Source organism: Callospermophilus lateralis, chromosome 15 (genome assembly GCF_048772815.1).
Source record: "Callospermophilus lateralis isolate mCalLat2 chromosome 15, mCalLat2.hap1, whole genome shotgun sequence".
Classification (NCBI taxonomy): Eukaryota; Metazoa; Chordata; class Mammalia; order Rodentia; family Sciuridae; genus Callospermophilus; species Callospermophilus lateralis.
This window is the reverse complement of record NC_135319.1, coordinates 93,853,251-93,866,066: the sequence shown is the minus strand read 5'-3', so window position 1 is coordinate 93,866,066 and position 12,816 is coordinate 93,853,251.

Below are 12,816 nucleotides of genomic sequence, written 5' to 3'. Positions count from 1 at the left end.
GGCTCATTATTGCTCCGTACTCTGTTTTAGGCCTCTCCCCACTTTGTTATTTTTATTCTATTATGTAAGACCTTGACATGGTTCCAAAAGTCAGCTCAGATGAATCACCCCTGCCACCCCCACCCCACCCCCGCATCCCACCCATCAGGAAATGCATCTTATTCGTGTCTAGTTTGGCTTTCCTCTATCTCCTTTGCAAAAATAATCAGATACACTTTCTTTTTTCTGCTCCTTTCCTAGACTTTAACTGAAGGGCTTTTGTCCACATTGACAACCCCCAGTTGTCTGCCCCAGCTCAGGTCCTGTCCTTCATCCTGTCCTGTTGCCACCTGGAGTGGGCACACACCCACAGGTCACAGGTTCAGACCCCCACATGCCCTCTCTCTCAGGGGGCAAAAGCTAGAATCCCAGGATCCACAGGCCACCTGCACTTCTGTCCAACTGGGTGGCAGACTCGGGCACTCCTGGACCCTTGGCAGCTCAGTACTTCTCTAGAACAGTTGACGGCATTCAGGAAGGCTCTTAGGTCAGCCATGTTGATCACATCGAGTGCTGGGCAGAAGTGCTGGCTTTAGAGAATGAGGGAAGCAAAAACACAGAACTTGATGGGTCATTTCAAAGTTAGTGTCCTGGTAAGGTTGGGACAAACAGCCTGGGGTCACCTCTGCAAGAGGACTAGAGCCAACTGGAGCTGGCCTGTTGGGAACTCACTCTAGAGTCTTTCCTGGCCTCGGGTGGGACAAGTAGCAGCCTCGTTTTGTTTCTGTTTTTTGTTGTTGTTGTTGTTTACTTGGCCTGTGGAGCTTCCGTGAGGTACTCCATTCTGGTCTGGTTGGCCTGTTGGGCCTAGTACAGGAGCCCAGTCCAAAGCAGTGGCCCCTGTAATTTTATTTTCCATTTCCTGTTTGCAGTTTGTCATGAAGGCACACCTGGTCAGCCACGTAGAAGGCAGGGGGCAAGGTGGCGGGGGAGGGGCACACCCTGCCAGGGCAGAGGGCAGAGCTGTCACCTTGACTCAGGGTTCTGGTGACCAGCCCCTCCTGAAGCATCAGGCCCCAGCCTGAGTCACAAGCTAGCACAAGCTCTGGCCTTCATAAAGGTGTGGTCCACAGCGGCTGCAGGAGCAGCTCAAGCATGCTTAGGGCTCTGTGCCCAGCAGGACATGGGCGGAGGACGCTGTGCAGGTCACAGGCTGAGCGTGGTGCTGTGCTGCTCCTGGTGTCGGCTACACAAACAGTGCTGCCAGGACTGAGTCATGCACACATGTTTTCTTCTGGTTGGTGGTTGACCTTCAGGGTTAGGTTCTAGAAGTGGTATTTCTGGGTTAAACATATCTTTTTAAAATATTTTTTTAGTTGTTGATGGACTTTATTCATTTATTTATCTGCAGTTCTGAGAATCAAACCCAGTGCCTCACACGTGTAAGGCAAGCACTCCACCACTGAGCCACAACGCCAGCTCTAAAAGCATGTTTTATAATTATAAACTTAAAAAAAGTTTTTTTCAAGCTTGAAAGCTCAACCTAAAAGTTCATTTATAAACCCAATAATTTTGTGTTAGTGTGAAAATACACCACTTATTTTTTAACATTCCATTCACTTATACTTGATACATTAAGTCCTCTAAACATTTTTTAAATGGTTTGGATAAATTTTATTTATTTTATTTTTTTGAGTTGCTGATGGGCCTTTATTATTTATGGATTTATTTATTTATATGTGGTGCTGAGAATCGAACCCAGTGCTTCACACATGCCAAATCTCTAAACTTTATATAGACATTTTGCAGACATGTCAAACTTGGTTAAACTCCCAGGTGTTTCAAACTGGAATCACAAATCAACGTATCTGACCCTCTTGGGCACTTCAACCATCCCACAGTGGCATGCTGCCCGGGGAAATACAAGAGCACTTATGCACCACATACTCTTCGGGATGGCCAGCGGCACAATCTGGTGACCTGTTTTAAAATGAAAATCACAGGCTCATGAGACAGAATTTAAAGATTCGAGTCTAGACAAGTTGAGTGTACTTTGTGACTTAAAATCTCCACACGGTTTGAGAAGATGGTTCCCAATCTCTGCCCACAAGTAAGAGCCCTGCACCCCCGGCACCTCAGTTGAGCCAGTGCACCTGCTGGCCGGGACTCTCAGCCGGGGGTGGGACCCTGACCCCCTCCACTAAAGCCAGGCCTTGCCCCAGAGGCATCCAGACCCCTCCTGGGCCTGTCAGCCAGACACTACCTGGGATCCCTTGCATTCTGTAAGGATTTCTGAGGTGCCTGTAAGGTTTGCTCTTGCCCAGGTTTTACTGAAACCTCTCAAAATGGTCTTGAAGGTGATCACCCCATTGCAGTGGAACCCTGGCAACTCCCTGCAGGTGGGCCATCTGAGGGAGCTATGTGTCAGGAGGTGGCCTCAAAGATGTGCCCTCCCAGGACAAGCCTGAGGACTCACTGGTCTCACTCACCACCCTACCTGGACATCAGTTGCCATGTGACTCTTGTATGGGTGCCTCTCAGCACTGCCAATTCCTGGGTGACCCCACTCAATGACCCAGGCATGATCCTGTGATGCTGCAGCTTTAGGAAATCAAGAGCGGGGTGCGCTCTTCTCCCAGGAGCCTTCCTCTCCTCGTGTGTCCACGTTCTACTGGGATGCAGGCACTAGGGGGACAGGCAGAGGTGGCAGCTCACCCTGGATGTCTGAAAGGGCTCCTCTTACAGCTGGAGTTAGCCAGAGGCGTCTCAGGGACTTTGCTCGGAACATGCTGCCAAGACCACGGGGGCCAGGTGGGCTCCCACCCCTGAGGAGGTTCTGTGGTGGCCAGCAGTTGGGGCTCAGGTAGATGGGGAGGGATGTGGCCAGCTGTGCCCTGGGGCTACAGTTTCCAGTCTGTAAGATGTCGCTTGGGACTGGATCGGGGGCCTCTTTCAAGGAGTGGGTAACTCACTCCAGAATAAGGCTCTCAGGCCCTGCTTCTCCTGCCCACCAAGATGAGTCCATGAGGCCAAACCTCACAGCCGACATCTCCTGCTCAGGCTTTTCACCCAGGAGGCTGGGACTGGAGGTCAGGGGGCTTCCAATGGTCGTTCTGGTCCTCCTGTTCTGGCACATAGACCCAAAGCCCAGACACTCCGACTGGTGCAGGATGGCCCCTGCTGTTCTTGAGGAGGAATGAGGAATGTTGTGACAGGGGTCCTGTCCCATCCGCACTGTTCATGGTGAGACTCAGCTGGCCGACAGGAGCCTGGGCAGAGTTCAGACCAATGAAGGGACCCTGGAGGGCCCCTCAAGATACTGGAGCCTGCCATTAGGGCCAGTGAGTCGGGTTGAAACCAGGCCCATGGTTTAATTGGGAGAGGGGGCTACCAGAGTGCAGCAGCCTCATTCCTCTCCTGTCTCATGGGAAACCCACTGGGACAGGGAGGGGCTGCTCCACAGGCCTCAGCACCCACCCTCGGAGAGGCCACTGGGATGGCACATCATGACTGATGGCCAGGCCATGGCCTCGAAGGAGCTCCTGGGGACCATCAGCCTGGTAAAGTATCTTCATCTCCCTCTGTCCTGGACCAGCAGCAAGAGATGCTCCCTATAGGTGTCTGTGGGGGCGGGGCTCCCAGACTGGGGTCACAGCCCCATGCCACCTTCCTCCTCTGTAGCCGCCCCCGCCTGCTGGGGCCTGATGTGCCAGTGTCTGGGGTGCTGCAAGGCTGCCTCTCAGGTCAGAAGGCTGCCTGGGGCTGGTAGTGGAGGTCAGGCCTATAGAAGGTCCCTGCTCCAGGGCCTCCTCTGGGGCTCAAGGGGACTTAAGTAGGGCACCCAGAGGACAGGGCCTGACAGATGCTACTGACCTGCAGCATGTGGCACAGCCCTCGGTCCAGGGCCCTGGGAGGTGGCCAGAAACCTGATGTTCTGCAGCTACAGGTCTGGGCCACACAGCCCTGGGGTAGGTGCTGGGTGACCCAATGGAGAGGGACTGGGTTAGGGCTCCAGACTGCAAGGACAAGGCACATCACTGTCCCTAACGCTACTGGAAAGAGGCGGAACTTTCCAAAGGCTTTGATTTCCCACCGCCCTGTGAAAGATCAATGGCACCGTAAAATGGCTCATTTTAAACACTCCCCTTACTGTGTGTACAAATGTGTTATTTCATGACTTCAAAAAATCTTGGCTTTTTGAAGTGACAGACCTTTGTGGGATCCTTTTTGTCTGCTCTGTCTCTTGGCTACAAGGCGCCAGCTGCGGGGGGACAGGAATGCCATTGTAGTCACCAGCCTGCTTGGAAGAGCCTGAGGGGCCATGTGTGCATGTGTGTGCTCAAGTGTGTGTTCACGTGTTTGTGTGTGTGCCCGTATCTGTGTGTGCACATATGCTCAAGGGTATGTGTGGATGTGCATGTCCCTGTCCCTGTGTCCGTGAGCGTGTGTCTGGACATGGCGGAGAAGTCCAGCCACCTTCCCTGGGCCCAGGACTTCCTGTGCTGAGCCTGGAGTCTGGGTTCTGGAAAGGCCCTGGCATGCCCATGCTCTCCGGAACACCTGCATGCTGGGGCTGAACGGCTCTGGGGCCAAGGTAGGTGCTGCCTGCATGGTGTGGAGTCAGCCCCTCCATGTCCTGGGAGCCTATTTTGCCATCCATAGGCTTGGCCTGGTCCTACATGGGGGTGGTGGGGTGGCTCAGCTCTTTGGACTCACTTGCATGGTCCCTGCCCAGGCCGCCACTCTGAGAGACAGGTCCTACGCAGGTATCAGTGGGGTCTTGTGGGCCCTAGAAGGCTACAGAAGCCCCATGAGCAGAGGCAGGAGTCTCAGGATGTCCCCACAGTTCCTTAAGGTTCCTGGGGTGGGAGGGATGTTCGACTGAGCTCCTTCCTTGAACCACTCAGAGACAGGTGCTAGGAGCCTTGGAGCAGATCCTGGTACCTAGCACAGCCCCCAAGAAAGTTTTGGGCACCCCAAGCTTCCTCAGCAGGCCTGGGTCTTCCAGGATGCACTCCTGGAGAGCAGCAGTGCCCACCACCAACTCCTGGCTGCGCTGTCCCAGTCAGTGTCCAGCCCTTAAATTGCAAGGGGGTCTATCCCACCACTGACAAGAGCAGTGGGTCAGAGCCATCTCCCTGCCCGGAGTGCCTCTTTCTCTGTTCCTCACACCCCTGCCTGCTGGTGTCCTCTCAAAGGGATCCTCCCCATGCAGTCCAGGCCCCAGGAGCCAGTGCTATCCAGCCTCTGGCTCCCAACAGCATCACAGCACCTGGCTGCTGCCTGAGGGTGCCAGGAACATCCACCCAGCACCAGACTTCAGTTTGGCTTATGTTTGGACTGGTGCTATAGCTCAATGGCAGAGTATTTGCCTGGCAGGTATGAAGCCCTGGGTTGGATCCCCAGTCCTGCAAAAAATAAAAATAAAAAGTTGACTGATCTTTGGAGATCAGCTGCTCATGTACAGATGGATGAACTGAGGCCCAGAACAGAGGTCCAGGGCAGCCAAGGGCAGCTCGACCACAGGCAGGGAAAGGATGCCCCTTGGACCCTGCTGTCATTGCAATACACTGGCCCCACTTGGGGCTCTGCAGAAATGCTGGCCTCTGACAGCAGGACTTTGGGTTCCCGGCTCCAGGACCAGCTTCTGTATCTCTTCAAAAAAAAAAAAAAAAAAAAAAAAAAAGCCTTCAGAACTGCTTGGGGAATCACCTCCAAAAACCACACAGAGGGACAGAGAAATGTACTGGCAGCAAAGCAGCAGGGTTGCTCCAAAATTAAAGGAAGGAACATGGAACTGGGGGGGGGGGGTGGGCAGGGACCGCAGCCCAGGTGTCAGCAGGGTCTGCTAAGACTCCTGTGCATGTGGCCCAGCACTGCCCCAGGGACCTGGAGGCCTGAGTGTTGGAAGTGCCAGCCCTGTCAGCAGTCCAGGGCCACTCGCAGGGTCTTACTGCAGCAGCGCAGGTAGGGGTTGGCTGCACAGTGGAGCTGTGCCTCCCCCAGTAAGACCGAATGGCACAGTTGCAACTGAAGACCAGCTTGAGAAAGCCAAGTATGCCCCACAGATGCCAGTTCCTGCCTGCAGTCGCCCCCACCAGAAGCTTCCACTGGCCATTCCAGGGCCTCTCCTTGTTCAGTGAAGCTTTCCCAACCTCCACTGCCCTGAGTTTCGCCCTGCTGGCAAGCTAGCCTGTGCTCATGTTGGAAGGACATCTCTGGGGATGCCCAGGAAACACTTGGCCTTGGAAGGGAGGCACATATGGTCTTGAAAGTAGGCACATGTGGCCTTGGAAGGGTGGACACACTATGAATGGGTAGTAGCACTGGGGTGCCAGGCTGGAAGGCACCATACTCTGGGGTCTCTTCATTGAGCAAGACACCAAGTGGAAACTGAAACTGCAAGCAGGACTCAGCGCTCAGGACTCAGGGCTGTTCAAGTTGGGTCCAAGGTGCCCACTGGCCATAGAAAGGGTCACTGGTGTTCACTGGTATCCCAGGGCCTCCAGAAGCCTTCCAAGTCAAGAACACTTCACAGTGAGAAAGCACCCTGTCTCCGGGCAAGATTGCACACACTGTGGGGGTGGACACAGCTGTTAATTGGTCTCTAAGGCAGCTGCCCAGAAGAGGCCCTGAGGCAGCAGGCCCACATGACCAGTACTGTAATCCTTGCTGCACAGGAACACTTTCTTCCCAACTTGTTTGTTCCCTGAAATGGTTTGGAAACAGGCCCGGCTTTGAGCCCACCTCAACAGCCAAGAGTGCGGATCAGGGGCAGTGCAGAGCAGCAGTGGGCCACATCCCACTGCTTCTGCACCCCAAGGAGCCTAGCTCTAGGGCCAAGGAGGTACTCCATTCTCTGTCCTGGGGTTCAAGCTGCTTCAGCCATCTCTGCCCTGTCAGCCATCCCTGCCCTGCTAAGCCTAAGCTGGACACTCCAAACCAGAGCACAGACAGGACCCAGGGTGGGCTGGGCTGGGGCAAGGGCCTCAGTCTTACCCAGCCCACGAGTATGAGCCTGAGGCTGGGAAGGACAGAGCCAGGCAACCTGGGAGATAGACTGGATCACGCATCTTGGCAGGGCTTCTGGGGCCCCAAACCCCTGGAGGGTACAGCCTGCCCCTACCTGGATCTCTGAGGCACATTGTGTCATCTCAGCTTCTCAGAAACCACTTGAATCAGGGTGCACCCGGGGGGCTGCCAAGGACCCAGTGCTGACCCTGCCCGCTGCAGGAGGCTGGCAAGGAGGCAGGAGCTTGGGGGATGGCCAGAAACAGGCTGTTCCAACCACTGAGCAGGGGGGCATCTCAGGGGCCTGGGCATAAATGCCCAGAGTCCCTGAGCCCCTGTGATGTTGGGGCTGTCTGGCCCCTTAGAGGCCACTGCTTGAGGTCAGAGATCTGGCAGTCTCATGATTGGTCCATACATCCCCCTAACCTGAAACTCCATATAGAGAAAATCCCAGGAAGATAGAGGTCTCCCCAACAGAGCCTCCCATCTAGCCCCTTGTCTGTTCTACTGGGTGCCTCTTAGGTGCCTCTTCCCCCAGGAGGCCAAGTCCCCGGCTGGGCTGACTCATGCTGGAACCTGACATGTTGAGACAGCCTAGGCCTGGTCCACAAGTCCCAGCCACTGCTGCCTGGACCTCAGGCTTGTTGGGGGAACAGGCGTCCAGGGGAGGATGAGCTACCAAGGAATGAACCAGGCATGGTCAGAAAGACCAGTGTGTGGTGAAAAGGAACCAGAGATGGCCCAGGCAGCCATGGAGCACAGCAGACCCTAGAAGAGGGGACATGCCCAAGGGGGCAGTAGAGTCAGTATGCTGCCAACCTGAGGCTGCCAGAGACCAGCAGTGACTCTCAGGCCCAGCTGGAGGAGAGCCCAACCTGAAATCCCAGCCCCAGTGGCTCAATAGACTGAGGTGCTGCTTCCCCATGAAGCTCCACTGGACATGCCGGGGGACTCAGGCCCTGTTGGGGTAACCATAGGACAGTCAACAACTGCGTGGCACCAGCCCAACCCCCTTTGCCCAGGCATCTGGACACTGACAGTGATGAGCATTGCAGCACCTTTCTGCCCATCTTGCCCTTAGGCCCGGGGGTTAAGAATGGAGAGCAGGCACCCGAGGCTCCAAATGTCCTGGACATCTGTGTCCATAGCAGCTTCAAGAGATGCTTGCTTAGCACCGTCCTGCCTAGCCTGGCTCCATGCTGTCACCCCCTAAAAACACAGATGTCGTTTCTACCCATGGGACAGGACAGAAGAGAAGCGGGTTGTCCTTCCACTTGTCCTGAGGGCTAGGAAGATACCAGGCTGCAATGGCCGGGTGTGCCTCCAGCTGTGCAGGCCTCCTCTGGGTTGGCCAGACAGCATCTTGGCTTGGAGACGTCTCCATGTTATAGTCCCAGGCTTGAAAGAAGGGCCTACACTGAGGGGTGCCTGATGGGGTGGGGCAGAGCCAGATCCAGGGCTATCTCTGGAACCCTCTCTGCCTGGCTCCAGGTGAGGCAGGGCCAGGGTCAGGTTTTTCCACCTATTCTGACCCTGGAAGCCAGTCTCAGTGTGGGTGGCAGTGCGGCCCTGTCAGCCTATGGATGCTATCTGTGTCCAGGACAACAGCCTTAGGAACATGACAGCACAGGAAAACTCAAAAGAAGCGCTGACAGCCCTGAGGTAGGCTGCTCTGGACTTCAGGTGCCCACAGGCACCTTCAGCAAAGCCTCAAAGGTGAGGCATGTGGGGACCGAGCCACCTGGCCCTGTTCCTCCAATGGCCACAGTGACCAACAGGTCTGGACTGCCAAGGCCTTGGGCTCTAGGGCCCAGGAGAGTGAGCCCTGGTAGGTGACTGTACAGCACAACAAACACCACATCAAGTCAGCTTTGCAGGACCTGGTAAAGGAGAAGGCCCAGCCTCAGGGTGTCTTGGGTCATCCCAGAAAGGAGGGACTCTGGGACAGAGCCTTGACCACACCCATTCAGCTGCAGTCAGCTCTTCCAAGTGTTCTCAGAGTAGCGCCAGTTCCATCTCCAGAACCATGGACTAAATAACCTTTTCTCTTTGCAGCTTCAGGTATTTATTATAGCAACACAGAGCTGACCCAGACACCAAGTTTCCCTAATGTGAGCAAATACATTTAGCTTTAAAAGCAAACTCTAGTGGGGCATGGTGGTGCATCCCTATAATCCCAGCTACTCAGGAGGTTGAGACAGGAGGATGGAAAGTCCAAAGCCAGCCTCAGCAATTTAGCCAGGCCTAAAGCAACTTAGTGAGACCTTGTCTCAAAATGAAAAGAAAAAGAACTGAGGATGCTCAATGGTTAAGCACTCTTTGTTCACAAATGTGGATGTGTAACCGATGTGATTCTGCAATCTGTATTTGGGGTAAAATTGGGAGTTCATAATCATCTTGAATCTAATGTATGAAATATGTTATGTCAAGAGCTTTATAATGTTTTGAACAACCAATAAAAAAATTAAAAAAGAAAAAGAAAAAGAAAAAAGCAAGCTGGAGAGGCAAGAGGAGCTGAATCCCAAGGACTCTTTCCCTGGGCCACTACCTGGCACCCTTCACTCCGGCCTGGGGTGGGGTGGGGGCGGCAGCACAGCTCTGGAGCTCTGGGGTCCTATATGAAAGCGGGGCACAGCCTGTTGGCGGTCTGACACCTAAAGCTCTAAATTTGTTTTCTCATTCTTTTAACAAACATTAGCACAACCAGAGGACGGGCCAGCAGGACGCAAGGCGGGCTTCTGTGGGCCTTGAATGCCCACTCTACCCATCCTCCCTGGTCACCCCGTTGAGCAGAACTGGTGCCCGGAACCACTGGCGGGATTCAAAGGATTGAAAGGAAAAGATAAAGAGGTATTAAGACAGGCGGCTGGATGGCAGCCCCACGCAAGGCAGGGCGCGGAGGGTACCGCCTCCCAGGACAATTACCCGGGTGGGGTGGGGACGGAGACCAGGGACTGGGGCGGTGGAGCGAGAGGGGGAAGAAGCTGCGGGGGCGGTGAGCGGCTGGGGGGAGGAGGAGGAGGGATCGGGAGGAAGAGGAGGAGAGCTGCAAAGAGGCCCGCCCGGCCGGCGCGCTTCTGGAGGCAGAGGGCGGCCGCTCCCGCCGAGGCACGCGCGGGCGGGGCGGGCGGTGGCTGTCGAGTGGCGCAGTCATTGTGCCGGCGCCGCGAGCAGCGACACGCTCGGAATCCGTTCCCGGGTGACACGCCTGAAAGCGCCTTTGACCGAGAGGCTCAGCTGCAGAGCGGGCTTTATAGGGCCCCTGACGGCGCAGCAGCTGCCAGGGGCCGCGGGCCGGGCACCTAGGGGGACAAAGAATGGGGGCCGAGCCCTTTGAAGAAGAGGCCACTTGGAAGCAGCAGGCCTGTGCCAAGACGCAGACCGGGGAAGAAAAGTCCCTTCATGTGGCTGCGCATTGACGCATTGACGGAGGCCTTTTCCCAGCCCAGCGCCCTCATGTGCATGACAAAGAGCCCAGGCGGGAGCCTAGCGGGTCCGCCGCCTCTTGCGCTCCAGGCGGCCGCCGAGCCTGGCTCCTGAGCGCTCCCTGGCCTCCCCGAACTTCTCGCTGGTCCGGCAGCCCGGCCCGCGTGCGGGAAAGCCAAGAGTCGCGGCCAGCGCCACCCCCCTCAACCCCATCCACACCCCAAGAGGTGGAGGAAGGGCCAGAGGGCTCCCGCGCCGCCGTGGATCACCAAAGCGGCACTGCTCTATTAAGGGGCAAAAGCGAATAAGAAGAGATACCCCTGCCACAACTACAGAGCTAGAGTGTGGCAGAGCTGACTCGGGGCGGGGCTTTCTATGGCAGAGGGGAGCCAGGGATGTAGGCCAAACTGAGCTGATTTTCCTGTTGCTGCTAGGAGAAGGCCTAGGAGCGGGAGTCAGGATCGTTGTCATTCAGTGTTCCGGAGACTGCCTTGGAAACCTGTGACCAGCAGTGGCTTCTGACCCGCAGGCCAGGGCTGTTTCTCTTCCTCAACACAGGGTCTGAGGCAGGAAGCAGGGACACCCCAGGCCCTGGCATCTGCCCCAGATATCCAGTAAGCCCACCCAGAGGTGGGTTGGTGCCCAGGAACCCATAGTCTTCCAACAGCTGGCTGCCTGCTTCCCCCTTCTCAGTCACAGCCTTCCAGACATGGTGACCATCAATCAGGGAACTGGCCCTAGGGGGCTCTGGGGAAAGGCAGGGGGTTGGAAATGTCCTCCCTAACTGTGCTCAGCCCTTTGGGGTCATGCTTGTCCTTGGTAAGGACAAAAGGCATCAGGGCCTCACCCTTGAGCTTCTGCCTTAGCTTATCTCCCAGCCAGGGCCCTGGGCCTCCCCGGCATCCTGGGCTGTCCACAGGTTGATGCTGGCCCTTCTACCTGCTACTCCAGGATTCCATACATAGCTCAGAGAAAGTCCAGCGATGAGGAGGGGACTGAGGGTGACAGCTTGACAGACCACAGTGAGGCCCACTGGGGAGTCGGCCATCCAGAATGAAGAATGGATAAGGATCTCAGGTGCCAGACAGAGCCTGGTTCAAGATCAGCCAACACTGTGCACAGGTCACACATGCCAGTCAGGGTCCTGGACACACTGTACAGCCCAGGGCCAAAACCTCAGTGACAACAGGTGCTGCTCTTCCTGGCCCATGCCTGTGCCCAGAGGTCTCCACCCCCGGACCTGGAAGAAGCTGGAGGTCAGACCCACGTTCTAGTCCAGTGCTGGAAGCTCAGCTGTGGTCACATTCTGTCCTGGGTTGTTTTCAAACGTAAGAGCCTTGGGCCTTGGGTTGTTCACACTCTAGTAGCTTGCTTTTGGTCAGGAAGGGGAATTCCCTGGGCCCCTGCCAAGCCCCAGCTGGCCTCGCTCTCTGAGGAGTTCCTGGTGCTACCTCCTCTTTCTGGGGTCTCCCTGTCCAGGGTGGCGGTGCTTCTGCTCCCTGCCTCTCCTGGGCAGGCACCCACTGCCCCACCTGTTGGCCTGCCTGTTGGAATTGTCCCCACTGGGGACAGTCCTGTTTTACCCCTAGGGGGCACTCCCAGGCAGGCAAGCTGCCACCGCCTGGCTGTTCCTGGGGCCCCATGCCCTGGGAGTCACCTCCTTAGCACCATTCCCTTGCACAGTGGCCTGGTGTCCACCACCTGCACCTCTTTCCTCTCTCTCCCTGGCTGGGCCTTTGTATGGTTTTTTGTTACCTTGTTCCATTTTGTTTTGCAGTGCTGGGGACACTCTGCCACTGAGCTGCATCCCCGTCTCCTTTTTACTTTTTGAGACAGGATCTGGCTAAGATGCCCAGACGGGGCTTGAACTGGCAATCCTCCTAGTCACTGAGATCACCACCGCCTCAGGCTTGGGGTAGTTTTAAAATGTGTTCACAAAGTCCTGGATACTTTTCCTAGCCCTTGAGTGTGGCTGGGCTTGGTGACTTGCATGAAGGCTGGAATAAGGCAGTGGTGACCAGGTGACAGGGTTACGCCCTCTCCCCTCTCTCCATCTGCTCTGGGGGAAGCCAAGTTAAGAACGACTGACCTTCACTTTTTCTGTCTGTGGAGTGGTCAAGGCACTCACACCGTGGCCTCTGTGGAGAGTGGACTGGCCTTGTGCAGCCCCTTGCCCCTTGGCCGGCTGCATGGGCTGGGATCTGTGGTGGAGCCAGCAGGGAAAGCTGACTTTTTCTGGAGCTTGCGGGATTGGTTCTCACCTGAGTTATGGCCTTCAGTTTTCCCCTTTCTAGAAACAAAAGCCATGGCTCTGAGGGGTTGCCACCCTTCTCTTGTCCTCACTCCCAAGACAAGACCATGTGTCGGTGCAGTCACCTGTTTGTCTGGCCTGCCCAACAG